The sequence below is a fragment of the Hipposideros armiger genome, unplaced genomic scaffold (genome assembly GCF_001890085.2).
Source record: "Hipposideros armiger isolate ML-2016 unplaced genomic scaffold, ASM189008v1 scaffold_442, whole genome shotgun sequence".
Classification (NCBI taxonomy): domain Eukaryota; kingdom Metazoa; phylum Chordata; class Mammalia; order Chiroptera; family Hipposideridae; genus Hipposideros; species Hipposideros armiger.
This window is the reverse complement of record NW_017731792.1, coordinates 1322082-1340849: the sequence shown is the minus strand read 5'-3', so window position 1 is coordinate 1340849 and position 18768 is coordinate 1322082. Positions and strand designations below refer to the sequence as shown.

General features: G+C 35.1%; 1 long non-coding RNA gene across 1 annotated transcript in view; it reads right to left on the bottom strand.

The window, feature by feature from the left end:
• LOC109394859 (uncharacterized) overlaps window positions 1-18768 on the bottom strand; it is a 65431-nt gene that overhangs the window by 7701 nt on the left and 38962 nt on the right. Inside the window, exon 2 of the long non-coding RNA XR_002126535.1 lies at window positions 14075-14108. This is a non-coding gene — a long non-coding RNA (uncharacterized LOC109394859). The remainder of the gene's footprint in view (window positions 1-14074; window positions 14109-18768) is intronic.

Sequence of the window (18768 nt, the reverse complement as noted above, 5' to 3'; positions counted from 1 at the left end):
TCAAAAACATCATCTCTTGTGAACTGGAGCCCTGCCATTTATGTATTACTATTTTACAGAAATTATTTTACAGGAATTGAGACATGTGCCTTCATACTGCCTATTTACCTTTGCTTTCTCTGACTCTTCCTCTGGAAGCATCTACAATAGAAAAAGGTTTCTTTATGCTTTTTTCAAGGAATATCTATAACATCTGTAGGACTATATATCCACAGCTAGCAATCACTGATAGGAAGTTTAGAAATAAAGTTCAATCTTATTGCATCAGTGTTAATTATTAAAATATCCAATAAATTTATAAATTTTGTGGAAACTTTTTAACAGATTTCCAGTATGAAACTGATGACTATCATTTTATGCACTTGATGTGTTCCAGAAAATTGTGTTAAAATAATTACTTTTTAAAACTTAGCTGAATTTAAATGTGTCAGAACAATTACGTTAGTTTTAGCCTCAAAGAGCAGGATTAAAAGTAAGCTTCAAATTATTACTATTCTCTTTTACATTTTTGTTTCTTTGTATTATTTTTAATTAAAAACATGGTTGGAAAAGATTTATATTTTGAATTTAAAGTCACACCAAATAAGGGTTTTTTAAAAATAATTCTTTGAGTTTCTTAGAAAAGAAAAAAATTTTCAATTTGCTTAATTACCTCTTGGAATGTATATTTTGGTAGTTTTGTACTTTTAAATTATTTTAGCTCATTATAGCAAGAAAGTAGCAAAAACAAAATGGGAGTCATTATTTCCAAATTGCCACAAAATACCTGTGAGTAAACCAAGGATTCCTTGGCAAGGTAAAACAGCTGTGTGCACCACACAAAAGACTGGCTGAGAGGCAAGAGGGTAATGAAATCCAGATGGAGACCTACTCCCTAGCATTTGCTTATTCAATCAAGGCTGAGTCCGATTAGGGAATGGAGCAATTTATGTATTTTATCCCACCCTTAAGTTTACCTATTTGAAATTTAACCAAAAGTGTTATGGGTACTAACTGCTTACTGAATAATGTGGTCAAAATTCTGCATATAAGAAGTTAGAGAATAGAGACCCAAGGTGGCAGAGTAGATAAATGCTGTGCTTGCCTCCTCCTGTGAACACTTCAAAGTAACAACTAAATTATAGAACAATCAACCTGGAGAACCATCTGAAGTCTAGCTGAACAGAAGTTTTATCACTAAGGATATAAAGAAATAGTCACGTCAAGACTGGCAAGAGAGGCAAAGATGTGAAATGGATGGCTCCACACTCACGTGTGGTGGTTGAAAATCAGGAGAGATATCTCAGTGACAGAGGTTCCCCAAGGAGGAAATAGGGACCCCAGCCATCCACACCAGGCTCCCCTGCCCAGAGTACTGGTGCTGCAAAGAGGAGCCCCCATAAAACCTAGCTGTAAAAATAGTGGGGATTCCAACCATCCAGATGGGATGGATGGCTGCAGGAAACCCAGACATCCTATAAAAGGACCCGCACAGGAACTCACCCTGGGCGCTGGCAGAAGGATGATGACTCTGGGAGCTTTGGAGACATATGGAGAGAAACTGAGTTGCATAACTTTGATGCGAGGACTGGAAGAACAGTCCACATTTTCTCTGTGTGGGGCCCTTGCGCCCTGCAGGCATCAGGCAGGCTCCATCTTTCCTGTGTTGAGCCCTCCCCTACAGGCCAAATCTGAATCTGATTGGCTTGGTGAGCTCTGCTGCTCCACTCGCTGACTTACTGAGACCTGGCCTCAGCCAACTTGAGTACCACAGGAGGCTTCATTAGAGGCTGAACCTTACAGAATCTGGCAAGTGGCAGCAGGCCTCTGAGTGTCCTGGATTTTTGTGGAGCTACCGCAGACCCGGTACTGGTTGCAGCCATCTTGGTTCCCAGTGTGGCCTCTCCCACGTGCCACCAGGTATAGCAAAGACAGCAACCAACCATGGATTGCTTAGCAGCTCTTACCAGGTACTACTCAGCCAGTCTCAGGCAGTGGTTGACCTGGGCTTCCAACAGAGCCCCTCCCAAGATGCCCCAGGAACAACATACTTGGAGGTTGGCTTCAGACCACAGCAGAGTACCACCCAATTAACCCCACAAGCAGTATAACCAAAGGGCAGTCTCAACAGGCACCAGAGGCCACTGGGGTGAATCCCACTTCATGGGGTAAATCCTGTAGCCCATAAGCTGTAGACTTGGCCAAACCCCACAGCCAGTCAGCCTGAGGGTCAATACCACCCATTGACATGCCAACAGCAATCAAGGCTCAACTATAAAAGGAGGTCACACACATCCCACACAAGGGACACTCCTGGAGCATCTGGCTCAGGTGACCAGAAACACTGTGCCACTGGGACCCATAGGACTCCTACTACATAAAGCCACCCGGCAAGACTAGGAGACATAGCAGTCCTACCGAATACATAGAAACAAACAGAGAGAGGAAGCCAAAATGAGGAAACAAAAAAATGTGACCCAAATGAAAGAACAGGAGAAAACTCCAGAAAAATAACTAAACAACATGGAGGTAAGCAATCTACCAGAGACAGAGTTGAAAACTGGTTATAAGGATTCTCAAGAAACTTAGTGAGGACTTCAACAAAGAGATAGCAAGCATAAAAACAGACATGGGAAGCATAAAAAAGGAACCAGTCAGGAGTGAAGAGTGCACTAGAAGGAATTACCAACAGACTAGATGAAGCAGAGGATTCAATCAGAGATTTGAAAGAAAAGGTAGCAGAAAACACCCAATCAGAATAGCACAAAGGAAAAATAAATCTGAAAAAATGAGGATAGTTTAAGAGACCTCAGGGACAACATCAAGTGGGCCAACATTCACATCATAGGGGTACCAGATGGAGGAGAGAGAAAACAAGGGACTGAGGATCTATTTGAAGAAATAATGATTGAAAACTACCCTAACCTGTTGAAGAAAATAGACATAAAGCCCAGGAAGTGCACAGGATCGCAAACAAGATGAACCCAAATAGGCCCACAGCAAGACACATCATATTATAATTAAAATGCCAAAGGTTAAAGATGAAGAGAGAATCCTAAAAGCAGCAAGAGAAAAGCTGTTAGTTACCTACAAGGCTGTCAGCTAATTTTTCAACAGAAACTTTGTAGGTCAGAAGGGATTGGTGCAAAATATTCAGTGATGAAAAACCAGGACCTACAACCAAGACTACTCCATCCAGCAAGGCTATCATTTAAAATTGAAGGACAGATAAAGATCTTTCCAGACAATAAAAAGTTAAAGGAATTAATCACCACCAAGCCAGTATTACAAGGAATGTTAGAGGGACTTCTTTAAGATGGAAAAAACAACAACAACAACAACAAAAACATAGGGTAGCTGAATTAATAAGAAAACAAAACCCTTGCATATGCTGCCTACAAGAGACTCAATTCAGATTGAAAGATACACATAGAATGAAAGTAAAGGAATGGAAAAATTTATTTCATGAAAATGGAAATGAAAAAAAAAAAACCAAAAGCTGTGGTAGCAATACTTCTACCACACAAAATAGGCTTTAAAATAAAGGCTATAACAAGTGACAAAGAAGGACCCACTAATCCCATTTCCTGGTATTTAGCCGAGGAAACCCAAATGCTACTTCAAGGAGACATGTGCATCCATATGTTCGTTGCAGCACTGCTTACAATAGCCAAGATGTGGAGGCAGCCTGGGTGTCTGTTGATGGATGAATGGATAAAGAGGAGGTGGTACATATATACAATGAAATATTGCTTGGCCATGGATGGGAGGGGATTTTTGCCATCTGTAGTGGCATGGATGGAGTATTGTGCTGAGTGAAGTATGTCAGACAGAGAAAGAGAGATGCAATATGATTTCACTTATATGTGGGATCTAAAGAACAAAATAAACAAACAAAAACAGAAACAGACCCATAGATGCAGAGAACATTTTGATGGTGGCCAGGGGAGGGGGGTTAGGGTGGTGGGTGAAAAATGGGAAGGGATTAAGAAGTACAAATTGGTTATTGCAAAGTAGTCATGGGGATGTAGGGTACAGCACAAGGAATACAGTCAATAATATTGTGATAACTATGTATGGTGTCAGATGAGTACTAGATTTATTGCGGTGATAGATGGGAGGGTGTTGGTGGGACAGGATGTAAAAGGTGAGGGATTAAGAAGTACAAATTGGTAGTTACAAAGTATTCATGGGGATGTAAAGTAAAACACATGGAATATAGTCAATAATATGGTAATAACTATGTATAGTGCCAGGTGAGTTCTAGGCTAGTTAGGGGATCACTTTTTAAGCTATATAAATGTTTAACCATAAGCTATACACTTGAAATTAATACAAAATAATATGGAATGTCAACAGTAACTGAAAAATTAAAAAGCGGGGGGAGGCAAAGAACAATAAGTGGTCCAAATTTCCAGATATAAAACAAATACATCATAGAGATACAATTTGCAGCATTGGGAATATAGTCAATAACATTGTGATGGCGTAGTATGGCGTCAGATGATTGCTGTACTTATCATGGTGATCACTTCTTTGGTATATATGAGTAAATGTTGAGTAACTATTGTGTACATCTGAAACTAATATAATATTGTATGCTAACTATATTTTTAATAAAAATCTTTCTTAGAAGTTGGAGAGTAGCCTAGGCCTTTTGATAACATTTATTATACATTACGTCAACATTCTTTATGAAGTCTCAAAAGAATTTACTGTGGCTGTCCAGAATGCAAGGTAAGTGGGAAGGTCTCTGCTGGAGTTTATATTCAGGTGGACATATCAAAGTGTAATTAATTCAAAAGGTAAGAGTGGTGTGATGAAAAAAAAAACCCAGTATGGAGTGTAAGAGTAAAGGGGATATATTACTATCTTTAATACACAATCATTTTGGAAGTCAAAATGACTAGAAACTGACCTGAAATAATTAACTTCCTCAATATTATATTTTAACCACTTCCAATGCCCAAGTACCAGCTAACAACTTGAAACAGGAATTTTCCAAGACTGCAAAAATCTTACCTGAAATGCTTTTGGAAGATAGCAACTGTGTAATATTTATATAAACAAATAAGCACATAATTTATTTTCCAAAAAACATTCTATATAGTTTTGTATTCTTATTCTATATATTTATTTTTACTGCATATTAAGTGTTAACACCAGAGAAAATATGATAATGGTTGAAAATGCTCTTTTCTCTAACTTGACTGTTGATGTTCTTACTGTTAACCACCTCACTAATGTGACCACTTCAACCTAACATACTGTAACATAAAGCTTTGATATATTTAAATCCAAAATAGAAGTGTTATTCACATTTTCTCTTTCATTACTGTAATGAAAGGAATGAATGATAGTCAAATAAAAAAACTTACAAGGTCAACTATTCAAAATATATGTGTGTGTGTGGCCTGCTCAATTGCAGATTCTTCAGGATTTGCTAAATCTTTGATGAACAAAATAACAATGAGTGAAAGAGCCTTTCTGTTCCAACTTGAAGAAAACTGTGAACCTCACTTATCTCAGGACACAATTCTTCTAAATTTTGGAAGGATTTTTGGGAGGAGGGTCATTGAGGCAAGAGAAAAAATAAGATTATCAGCATAGTAATCTCCAGCAATCTGACACCAGATCAACATGCAATATTCAACTTCCTCTTCAAAATATGAAAAATTTGCTTTTGCTTATCATTGGGTTTTTAACAGTATAGCTTTCTTTGTTTCCTTTGTTTTTTTTTTTGTTTTTGTTTTTTTTAATAAGCATCAAGGTAAGAGGAAAAAAGGGCTGTGAAGATATATTGTCACGGCTAATGAAATCAACCTTACTTTTCTTTCATTCATGTCCAATTATTAAGCCAAAATTTTTCCCTGCCATACATTAATTGTTTTAGGTGACGGGTCTGTTAAGTGATCCCTGCTCAACCTGACTACTTTTTCAGAAAAAAAAAAAGATAAAATTAAGTTAAATGCTACCAGAATAGATATGGATACTATATATGCTATATAGCATTCAGGTCTGATACAATACTCAAGGTCATTACCTTGAGTATACCCATATATTATGTATTACTTCATTTAAGTTGTCACCCATATCATTTACCCTACTTCACATCAAAGCTGATCACATACAATACTGGTTCTGATAACAACACTGCCACTAATAAAATGTTTTTACTGCTCATTAAATTTATCTTCCTCAGTCTTCAGTAATCTCTTGTAAAACTGAGACATCATACTGATTTAGACAGCGAGGTTAGAGGAGATCTTGCTGAAAATGTAATATTTAAGCTGAACCCTAAAGCATTATTAGGATTTAGCCAAGTGAAGACTGAAGAAAACTGAGAAAAATATATTCTAGTGAGAAAATGCTAAAACCATTTAATGATCCATATGACATTGATATGGCCAGAGCATAAGCTTTTTTTACTGTCCTACATATCCTAATTTGCTGTTATCTATGAAACTTTTTTTTAAAAAAGCCAAATTACATTGGGTAATTTATTTTGCTAAATTACATATTTTTCTTTGGCTTATTAATATGTACATTAAGGATTGCTCTTTATTGCTTTCAATATGATGCTCAGTGAAATGTGTAGTTAAGCTTAGTAAATTTTACCTTTTTCTTTAACGAGAAAAACTATACTTGCAGAATATCTGCACATTGGTCTTTAGCAAGTTGGTAAATCCTCACAAAGACCTTTCTATGTCTTCTCCTGCTTACTTTTGAGCTCAGTTTTTTGAAATGTTTGAGTCAAGTCTTTGTAAGAAATAATAGCCTAATTACTTCATTGGCTTTCTTTTCATCTTCCCCAAACTCCCTACAAATCTCTTGGCTGTTATTCTCTATCCCTTCTGTAATTAAATGCAAAGCTTTAATTTAAGTCATTAGTAATGTATAATGCACCTACCCTAAGTTGTTGTCACTTATATCTCCAGGTTGTTCTGTACTTTCTCCATTTGGAAATATATATAAAACTATATGTATATGTATATATATATATATATATATATATATATATATATATATATATATATATATATATATATATATATATATATATATGGTTGTCAGAAAAGTCATGATGTATGTTTGTGACAAATGACACTTGTTCATTTTTGAAAGTACTGGAGTCATTTGCATCTATGTTATTGCTATGTCATTTGACAGCTTACACCTGTAGCTTTATTCTAAAAAAAAACTGAGTGATTTGGTTGAGTTTTGGAGATTTTATAACAAGTTGAAGATGGAATAACAAACTGTGCATTTTTCCATATTTTACTGTTTTACCTCCATAAAGGGAAAAAAGCATGTCAAGCTTGTGAAACGTTGCATAAAATTTATGGTGACAATGTTCTATAAGAACATCAGTTCTGACGATGGTTCACGAAATTCTGTGCTGGTGATTTTGATCTCAACGAAGTTCCTCGGTCAGGGAGGCCCACTGAGGTTGATGATGACAAAATAAAGGCATTGATCAAGTCAAACCCATGTTACATGACATGAGAGATTGCAGAAACATTGAACATCCATTATTCAAGCATTCACGACCACCTGAAGAAGCTGGGATACATAAGTAAGCTTGACATTTGGGTTCTGCATGAACTCAAAGAAGTTCATTCGATGGTGAATATAAACATCTGCAATATGCTCATTAAACGTGAGGAAAACAATCCTTTTTTGAAGCAACTGATAACTGGTAATGAGAAGTGGATTGTTTACAGCAATGTGGTGTGCAAATGGTCTTGGTCCCAACATGATGATTCACCTCAAGTGACATTGAAAGCAGACATTCATCAGAGGAAAGTTATGCTCTCAGTGTGGTGAGATTTTAAAGGTGTCATGTTTTTCGAGCTCCTATCAAAAAAACAAACAATCAATTTGAATGTGTACTGTTGGCAATTGGACAGTTTGATTGAATCCATCATCTAGAAACATCCAGAGCTTGTTAATTGTAAAGGAATTGTGTTCCATCATGACAACATGAGACCACACACAAGTTTGATCACCCATCAAAAACTACTGGAGCTTGGATGTGTTGCCACACCCACTATATTCGTCTGACCTTGCGCTATCAGACTTCCATTTGTTTTGCTCTCTTCAAAACTCTTTGCATCGTATAACATTCAATTCAGATGAGACTGTAAATCAGCACCTTGTTTGGTTTTTCGCAAATGAAGACAGGTCCTTCTATGAATGAGGAATTATGAAGCTCACTGAAAGATGGCAAAAGGTTATCAACCAAAACGGGCAATATATCATTGATTGATCTTTGTTCATTATATAAATAAATGGCCTTTGAAAAACATAGACAAAATACATCATGACTTTTCGGAAAACCCAACATATATATATATATATATGGTTTTTTCAGCTGGATCTTTCGATTCATTGGCCATCCATATAATACTAACTATAAAGATGATTTTCTAATTATTGCTTTGATCATGGTGATCATGGGTGTACAGTTTTTCATTTAAAGTGATACACATATGAAATCATATTAGATTGGGGTAGAACTTTAGTTGACTCTAGGTTCCTTAGAAATAGGAACTTGATTCATGTATCTTTGTATTTATCAAATATCTATAATATGGTTGTGCAGATGTGTGTGTGTTTTTATCTAAGTTATTACCATTTGATACAATAATTACTAAATGATTCTATGACAACCTCGTAGGGAACATCAATAATGGTCTGTGTTAGAGTAAAATAAACAGTAGTATTAGGAGACGTATCAAATAGTAAGACTAAATAATGTTCTTAGAGATTTGAGCCCAGTTAGCTAAAAATTTGCAGTTAATAAATTATATAAATTTTTAAAATTTACCTAGTTTCCAAAATATTTTAAGTGCTTAAAACTATAAAGTAATTCATGTAGCATAATGTCATTTTAACAGTTTTTAATAATACCTATCAACTTACTATTGACAATATTTTATTTAGTCTTCCTAGCAGCACATACATGAATATTCTATTTGTGGAACAACATAAATCATGATGTAGTTTAGTCTTCTTATGAATATATTTAATATTTGAGAATATTTTATAATGTATGTGCAACCAAGATGTCTGCATATGGTTGACATCCCAAATCTGATTTATTTGTTATAAATATAAAAGTGAAGAGACAGATTCCAACCCAAGATGACAACACAAGAAGTTCCTGAACTCACCTCTTCCTATGGACACACTGAATTTATAGCTATACGTGGAACAATTTCCTCTGAAAGAAATCCAGGAACTAGCTGAGAGATTCTGATACACCTTGTGAATTAGCAAATACCCATACCAAAAAGGGTAGCAATATACACTTGAGAGGGAACTCACAGTCCCCAGTTTCTCCCTGTGGATGGAAACCTTTGGATCCAATATCTAAAACCCCCAATATTTAAGGCTTCCACAACTTAAACACCAGCACCAAAAGCCAACAGGGCTTGCATCCAGGGGACCCACAAAACTATAGAAAAGAAAGAAACAGTTCTTGGCTGGCTATCACTATTCAAACCTGTCCAGGGCTCAGCTTAGAGGGAGAAGACAGAAATGCCCATCTCCCAGTCTTTGGTGAAAGAGCCCTTTTAACTACTTAAAAGCTACAGCCTGAGGGTCAGACTTCTAATTCAGCACTCATCTAAGGACAAACTGCAATCCTGCTAGCAGATATCATCTCCATATTTTCCCTGTTGCCCATTTTAAATCACCACTATCTCCCAGGAAGAAGCTTATACACACACCTGGCACCTGGACTTCTACGGCTGCCACTCAGGAGATGCACCCCTTGATTTCCTGGCTTTGGTGACCAGCAGCACTTGGGCTCACAGTTCTACAAGAGTGTACCAAACAAAGAAACGGTTCTTAACTGGCTATCTCCAGGACTCAGCACAGTAGGGGCAGACAGAAACACTCAGCTCCCAGTCTTTCTCTGAAAGAGGTCTTCATGCATACATTAAAAGCTGCTCCCTCATTGCAGCATTATTTACAAGATGTGGAGGCAGCCTGGGTGGACAGCCTGGAAGAATGGATGGAGAAAGAGAAGTTGGTACATATATACAGTGAAATACTGCTGGGCCAGGGAAGGGAATGGGTTCTTGCCATCTGTGGCGGCATGGATGGACCTGGAGGGTATTGTGCTGAGTGAAGTGTCAGACAGAGAAAGACAGGTACAATGTGATTTCACTTATACATGGAATTTAAAGAACAAAATTAACAAGCAAAACAGAAACAAACATATAGATACAGAGAACATTTTGATGGTTGCCAGGGGAGGGGCTTTGAGGGTGAGTGAAAAGGGGAAGAGATGAAGAAGTACAAATTGGTTGCTACAAAGCAGTCATGGGATTTAGGTATAGCATAAGGGATATAGTAAATAATACTATGATAACAATGTATGGTATAGGTTGGGTACTAGATTTACTGGAGTGATAGATGTGAGAGGGTTGGGGGACAGGGTGAAACAGATGAAGGGATTAAGAAGTACAATTAAGGGATTAAGAAGTACAATTAAGAAGTAAATTGGTAGTTACAAAATAGTCATGGGGATGCAAAGTAAAGCATAGAGAATATAGCCGATAATATGGTAATAACTATGTATAGTGCTAGGTGGGTACTAGACTAGTCAAGGGGGTCACTTCTTAAATTATATAAATGTCTAGCCACTATGCTATACACCTGAAATTAATACAAAACAATATTGAAAGTCAAAATAAATAAATACAGTGAAAAACATCTGAAAAAAGCAGAAGTGACTGAAACAACCCTTTGTCAGATGAAATGCTAAAATAATGATTTCTAACAAGGAGCAATTAGAATATATTGCCTTGGTAGCTGACTGAAGAAAGTTCTAGCATAAAAGGGTAAGATGATCAATCCAGAAAATAAGAAGTGAAGGAATCTAGAGCTTTATATAATAAACTGTGATTAACAAATTAACTTATATATTATTTATAAATATGATCTTATAAAAGGATCAAAAATCAGGTAGGATAAAAAGCTGACAATACCAATAAATAAACAAGACAAATTAGACAATCACAAGAGGCATAATATAGTAAATTGGACTACTAGTTATCATAAATGACAAATTAAGGCTGATATGCTGTTTGAAAAATTGACAAAATAATCCTGGGGATAATTGAAAATAGCATAAAAATGGGATTATAGAAAGTGCCTTTAGAGATAATTTAACAGTATTCGAGGTTGTAAAGTACATATTCCCTTATGAGTTTCTGAATTTTTATTAGAGTACAAAGTAGATATTTCTGAGTATTATACATATTTAACATAAATAATGGTAATAAAATTAATATTTTAAAGTAACACATTTTCTTCTAAAACTGATATATTGGTCATTTTGTGAACTGGCCTACCCTCCCACTGAGCTAAACCCTATAACAAGGGTTTAAATAGCATACACACATTGCTATTAATCCAAGTGGTGATGTGTTTTACTCTTTACCAAGTCTCTATTATATGAGCAGATCTAGAAAAATAATCAATGTAGGTCAGCATTCACAAATGACAAAGAGAATTATTTTTGGTTTCTAGTGAGGTCACAAGGTATGAAAGAAAAAGCATAATATTTGTATGAAGTGAACTGTTTCTAATGGCTCTGTTCTTGCTGAATAGTTCTCATAAAGAAACTTCTATCAAATGATTGTGATGGCCCATCCCCTCCATGGGCTGTGACCCTTCAGGACGGCACAGCCTGGAGAGACACAAACATAAAGAAATTGCTATTGCAAAAAAAAAAAAAAAGATAAAAAGTAAAAAGAAAGAAAGAAATTGCTATGATAGAAAATGGAAAGTGCCTCAGAAAGAGGATATGGGAACACGGAGGAGGTGAAATTAGCCCAGGGTACACATTAAGGTTACAGGAAAAGCTTTCTGGAGAAAATGATGCCTGAGTTTTCTACTGTAACTCCTATAAAATATATGGGGAAAAACACTGTGATAAAGTATTCAGAATAAGTTTTTTTTATTTTTTTTTAGTTTTATGAGTTTTAGATAACTTAGTGTAGACACAGATAAATAAAAATCATAAGATGTCGTTATGACAATACCTTATTTGCACTCCTGAAATCTAAAAGATTCTAAAAAATCAAAAGCAGTTTTCATTTTATTTTTCACTAAGATTAGAAGACTGGTTTATGTATTTGGGAGCAAAACCTGAACTAAGTAGACACATTCACTGGAAAAATATTAATGTGTTTGATGATGGAATATTCGCCTAGAACTCACCAGGGACATCAGATAATATATTGATATTGGATATGCTTATTTCCTTTACAACTTTTTGTGAAATCTGAGTTTTGGCAGCAGATGTTTAAGAAAAGAGATTGTGGATTTGTATGATACCACAGTATCCTCTTCTAAGCCCCTGTGTCATCTTTATCTTCTACCAAAATATTTTTTCAGATGTGCTGAAGCATGATAGACTCAACTATTTCTAGTCTACAGAATTCTTAAACTACTCTGAGACAAATTCAAATAAAATATCACAAATGTTACTATCTGAAAAAAATATATATATTGCAAACTCTTAGGCTTGCATTGTGACTATTATAGTAAGAGACATAAACAAGAATTTAAAACTTTGTTGTAAGACTAAATCTCCCCTTCTGAGAAATATGCGTAATGGAGAAACGTCCATGCATTAAGAAAGCTTAACCAAGGCTATTTGGTCTTTTCCCCTTTGTTTGCTACATAGCTTAGCATGGGTTATATTCTCTTACATATTCTCAATATCTGAATTCCAATGTGGATCCTGAAAACAGAAGATGTGAATCCTAGACATCCTGGTTGTAGATACGTGATCTCACAATTAAGTTTGAGAACTTGTTGCAACGATGTTGCTAACCTTTCTTGATATCAGAGGGATTATTCATTATGGATTTGTACCAACCGAACAAACAGTTAACCAATTTACTATTTGGAAGTGCTGAAAAGGCTGCGTGAAAAAGACAACCTGAATTTGTGCCAACAATTCATGTCTCTTGCATCATGACAATGCACCAGCTCACAGAACACTGTCTGTGAGGGAGTTTTTAGCCAGTAAATAACTGGATTGGAACACCCTCCCTACTCACCTGATCTGACCCCCAATGACTTCTTTCTTTACCTGAAGATAAAGGCAATATTAAAAGGAAGATATTTGGGGGGTTGGCCGAGTGGCTCAGTTGGTTAAGGGTTGGCTTGGGAGTGCAAGCTCTGAGCAGCACAGCTGCCAGTTCAGATCCCACATGGGCCAGTGATACTGTGCCCTCTACAGCTAAGATGGTGAACAACAGCTCAGCCTGGACCTGGGCTTCCGTGAGTTGCCAGCAATGGCGTAGGCTGCAGTGGGGCTGCAGTGTGCTGCCATAAGCTACCATGACTGGTCGGCAGCTGGTGTGAGCTGCCATGAGCTGCCATGGGCAGCCATTCAATGGCTGGTGACAGTTCTGCCTCAGCCAGGAAGAGCACAATGATCACAATACCAACATGGACCAGTGAAGCGATGTCCTCCACAGCTAGACTGAAGAACAAAAGGAAAGCAACTTGTCTGTTCCCCTTTCCTGATTCCACAACGCTGTTCCCTCTCTCAATTCCCCAATAAAATCTTTAATTAAAAAAAAAAGGAAGACATTTGAATGACATTCAGGACATCAAGGGTAATATTACAACAGCTCTGATGGCCATTCCAGAAAGAGTTCCTAAATTACTATTAAGGGTGGACTAGGCACTGGTCTTGGTGCATAGCTTCCCAAGGGGAGTACTTCAAAGGTGACCATAGTGATCTTCAGCAATGAGGTATGTAGCACTTTTTTTAGAATGAGTTCATGGACTTAATTTTCTGACCTTGTACATCAAAATTAATTAATTACTTTTTTGGGGGGGCAGGGATGGAAATAACTCCCCTGTTTGTCTGGTATCTTTTTGGGCAATTAAATGGCTTCATAAATTGAAACATTACCACCTGGACATTCTCTCTTCTCTTTTTAATATGGGGTAATTGAGATTCATACAGAATGATTTGGGGACTTTTTTATATGAAGAATTGGGCAGAAAGGTCTTCTGACATTAACACTTTTAGTGGAAAAGGGATAAATCATCTTACCTCTAATTCAGGAAGCTGTATAGGGCAGGTGCCCCTATAGAATAACAAAGAACATAATTTGCTTAAGACTTAATCAAAAGACTTCATCACTGTAAAACTGATAGAAAATATCTTCAAAATACAGGCCCAAATAGGTTTCACATAGCTTCAAAATACATAAAAAAAAATACGGTATAAGTGGCAATTATAGAACATTTTGCCCTAGCTCTTAACTTCCTTAATTTTCAATCCTGTAGGAACCACAGGTTTTATTTACAGCACACCTTGTTTTCCCTGGAAATGCATTAAAACAAAACAAAACAAATCTTGTGCAATTAATATCTGACCATATAATTTTCCTTTCGGTTTATGTCATGATGCTTACTGATCACTATACCTTGACTCTTGACCACCCACCCCTTCTTTTTCTTCACTTTTATCCCTAACGAAACCATGATTTTAACCCCAGAATTCTGATTCCTAGCTCTAAGCCTAATACCAGTTTAATTAAATGCTCATCTGTCAATGCTGTGCATACTTTCACAAATGCTGCAGTGTCTGAAAGTGGTGCTTTCGGACCTTTGTGATGCGTCACAACCCCTACAAGATGGAGGTGCCTCCATCTTGTAATAATCAACATCACAAGAAATCCAATGATAAGAACCAGCTGTGACAGATCCTGAGATTTGTCCTAATGGGTTTAAATGACATCTTCTCTTAAAGTGTTTTTTTTCTGAGTGCTGAATGTACCCTTCTCATTCTTCAACCTGAAGAAAAGTGCTGACATGACCGTCTGAGGACTTTACCCCAGGAGGGATATCAGAGCTAACCTGCAGGTCTGAAGTGTGCATTTTCTATACAGTGATTGCCACCCACTCATTGTCTCTGAACTGTGGGTTTAGCAGACGAGTTCCTGTCTGCATCCCTATGACATTAGCATCTGTCAAATAAGCATTTGATATTTGTTAGTTAATAAAGGAGTCATAAAATCATTTTGTACACTAATACACTATTAAAGTAAAAAAATAAAAAAAAATCATAGATATAAGCTAACACAAATACTGCAATTCACAGAGAATAATAAAAAATTTTGGCATCTTAAAGGATTTGCAGTAGGTCTCTCACTTATTAAAAGCTGAATCATAGTTATAATCTAAAATCCCTAAATCTTAAATCTAGTGATTCCTCATAAAATATTGATTATTTGATTTGATTTAAATACATTTTAAAGTTCTACTTTATAAATAATTCTTCCACTCTTAGAATATACTTGCTTTTCTTATTTATATAGCTATCATGAAATCATTTTAAATCCATTTTGTGTCCCTTCCTTCAGTGCCCTTGTTTTCAGATCTGGGTTTGGGAAGCTGGTAATGGGGATGCCCAACAAATAGGAATCATTTTTCTAAGCTCCAGTTTATCTTTATAGCTTATTCTGTGAAGTTCTTTAGGATTGCATTTCAGATGGGAGCCCTTCTCTGAATATCATCAGCATGGACCCTGAAGGCAACAGTTAACCCTAACTACCAGATGTGTATGTACGCTTCACATTATTATTTTTTATAAGCTATACATATCTCTGTTGCTAAGTAATAATAATTTTGTTATATCTAGTTTAGAGTTTTTAGCATTTTTGATAAAATAATTATGTATATGTAGACAAATGTGTTTAAATATATGATTTGTAATGAATAACATCTTATGTGGTGCATGGCATGATATGATTCCACATATTTTAATTTCAAAACAAAACAGCTTACTTGAAAACAATAACTACTGGATAATTTCACATACACTAAATAAGAAAAGAAATGATAGGACCATAATGGGATAATTCTTCCCTTAGGATGTCCCTCTTATTTTTAAAAGAGATCTACACATGTAGTTTTATGTATTATGTGATATTAATATGGTAGTTAAATCAGCATGACCACAGGTTAGGAGAGTATCATTGTTCCTAAGGGTAAAGCCCTCTTTTTATTATCTTCTTGTAGCTATGTCTCAACTGAATTCATAGCACCACATTTTCTCTTTATGGTTCTCCCTCGTCTTCTCTTTTTTCTCACATGGGAAGAAATGTGAAGGTGCTTCTGTTTGTAAAGATACCTTAAAAGCTCATTTATATATCTTACTTTTCTCCAAATTAATATTTGTAAATCCCAGATCTAACTAGTAATAGTGCATTTCTGTTACAATGAGCATAATCCTTTTATAGTTGTCCTTCTCAACCACGCTTTTTATCTTTTTTCTCCTCTCCATTTCCTCTGTATACTTGTTCTTAGAAACAGGGTTTGAATTTCTTCCAATATCTTCGTTTTCTTTCTGAAAACATTTTTCAACCACTTTAAGATTTTTCCCCTAAAACTTTTAGTTAAAATTCATCATTTTGTACACATATTTAAGTGAAAAATGATTTGTCCAGTTCTATAGTACTCTTTTGCAGTGCATCCCCCTCCTCTATCTTTTCTAGTTCTCAATCAAGTACTTTGATATGTCAGTGCAATATAGAGTTTGAAACGTTTTATTGGATGACAATTATGCCCCTTGTGTTCTTGTGATGCAGACATAATTTTACAAAGAAAGATAAAGTCATTTGAAACCTCAGAAACATTAAGTGATTTGTTCAAGTTCACAAGACCAGCAAATATCTATTGGATATAGTAATATAAATCTGCAATATTATTCATATTTCTCTTTTTTACGTAAAGGCCTTATTTTATTAAGTTGCAACTAATGTGATTTTCTAGCCTTTTTCTACACTAGTCGTACTCTTCAGCACATATCCCCAATAGTCAGTATGTTTTATAAACTCTGGCACCTCAGACATAACATGTGACTCCTGCTACGATCTGATCAGAGCAAGGCAGAAATAATTAATCGTTTTACTATTTTTGGACAATACACATTTACTTATATATTTACCATTTTTCTTAACTTTTACCACTGAAAATTTAAAGCATATTTTATCAATGTTGACTAATATATTGATTATTTTGTTGATATATTGATATCTTGCCTAATATGTTGATTATTTGCAGATTCAGAATATTACGACTTCACATTAACCTTATGGGTAAATAAATTGCCTGGATATTTTTGTCACATTAATGATTATAATGGCAATTCTCCCTAGTCTTTTCCATACAGAATTGATTTATTAAACCCAAGTACAGAATCCTCTAATTCATGAAATCTTTATATAGAATATAACACTATATTCTATATATCTAACATTTTAATCAAATTTGATTAATCTATTTATTAATTTAATAATATTGACTGAGAATTATATTCATCCCTCTCCTTAATCTAGAAAATAATAAATGGAATTAATGTAATTTTAATTTCACTTTTTCTTGAAGGATCTGAAATTCATCCTTTTCTATAACTTTTATCTTCTGATTTTCTAGAGTAACAGGTTTGTGAAAGTGAAGCAAATGCAGACTTACACATTCGTTGTAGTTACTCCTTTCAGGAAATAAGATTTTGGTGTGGCTCTTTGGGACATTATGAGCTTCTAGTTAAGCACAGTTTTAGGTAACTTTAGAAGTAACCCTGATAAGTCCGGACTGGTTGTAATGACATTAAGTTATATGAATGTCAACTAGCTTAGGGAGTCAATTTGCCAAAGAACTAAATATGTAACAACTTTTAAGGATCTTCAGAGATAGAAAATGTATAAAATCATGTTCTAGTAATATGTCTTTATACAAGGCATTCACTTTTGTGAGAAAATGAGATTCAAACAATGAGTACAGATAATTACAGACAAATTCAATGAAAATGCAAGTATTGGGATCAGCATCCATAACTGTTTCTAGAAAATGTTTGACTCTGTTCTTGTTTTTGTCTTGAACGGATGACATCATAAGATTTAATTTAACTTGAAAGTTTATAGCATGTATTGGCAAAAGTAAAATATAACATATAATGTACAACAATAGAAATTTTCATGCTTAAAATACTTGTCATATAGGAGAGGGGATTTAGGGGGAAAAATCTAATTTATTTTATGTGAGGAGGTGTAAATAACTTTTCCCCCTTTTTAATTGTAGTCAACCATTTTTGAAAAGGGCAGAAATAAACTTTTATCAATTATAGCAATTATATACATACTGACATATTATAATACAAATATGTAAATTATTTCACTTACTTTTTTATTTTCTAATTTCCATATTTTTATCATTAATGTTCATGAAGACATGTTTAAATCATTTATTTCATAAAATTGTTATCCTGTTTTACTCTTTTATAGATTATCAAAATTAAGCTAATATTTCTCTCATTAATTATGATATCATTTTTCTATAAGTGATGAATAGCTGGCATTGAAAGAGGGTCCTGATTTTTAAGATTTATTTTTATAAAATTATTGTATTCATTGAATGTTGTTATATAAGATATACAAATGAGCCATTTATTTTCTTTAATCAGAAAATCAGAGCTAGACTAGAAAACAATTGTAGTTTATACACAGAGGGAACCAAAGCATTGGAGATACCAATACTGTAGGAGAAGAAAATAGAGATTTAAAGGTGTATTCGTGAAGCTTCATTATTTTGATGGGCTATGTCAGAATTAGGGTTAGAATTACACAGTGTGACATATAGATGATGTAGTACAGAATTGTACACTTGAAACCTATGTAATTTTACTAACCATTGTCACCCCAATAAATTTTAATTAAAAAAAAAGGAAGACATTTGAATGAC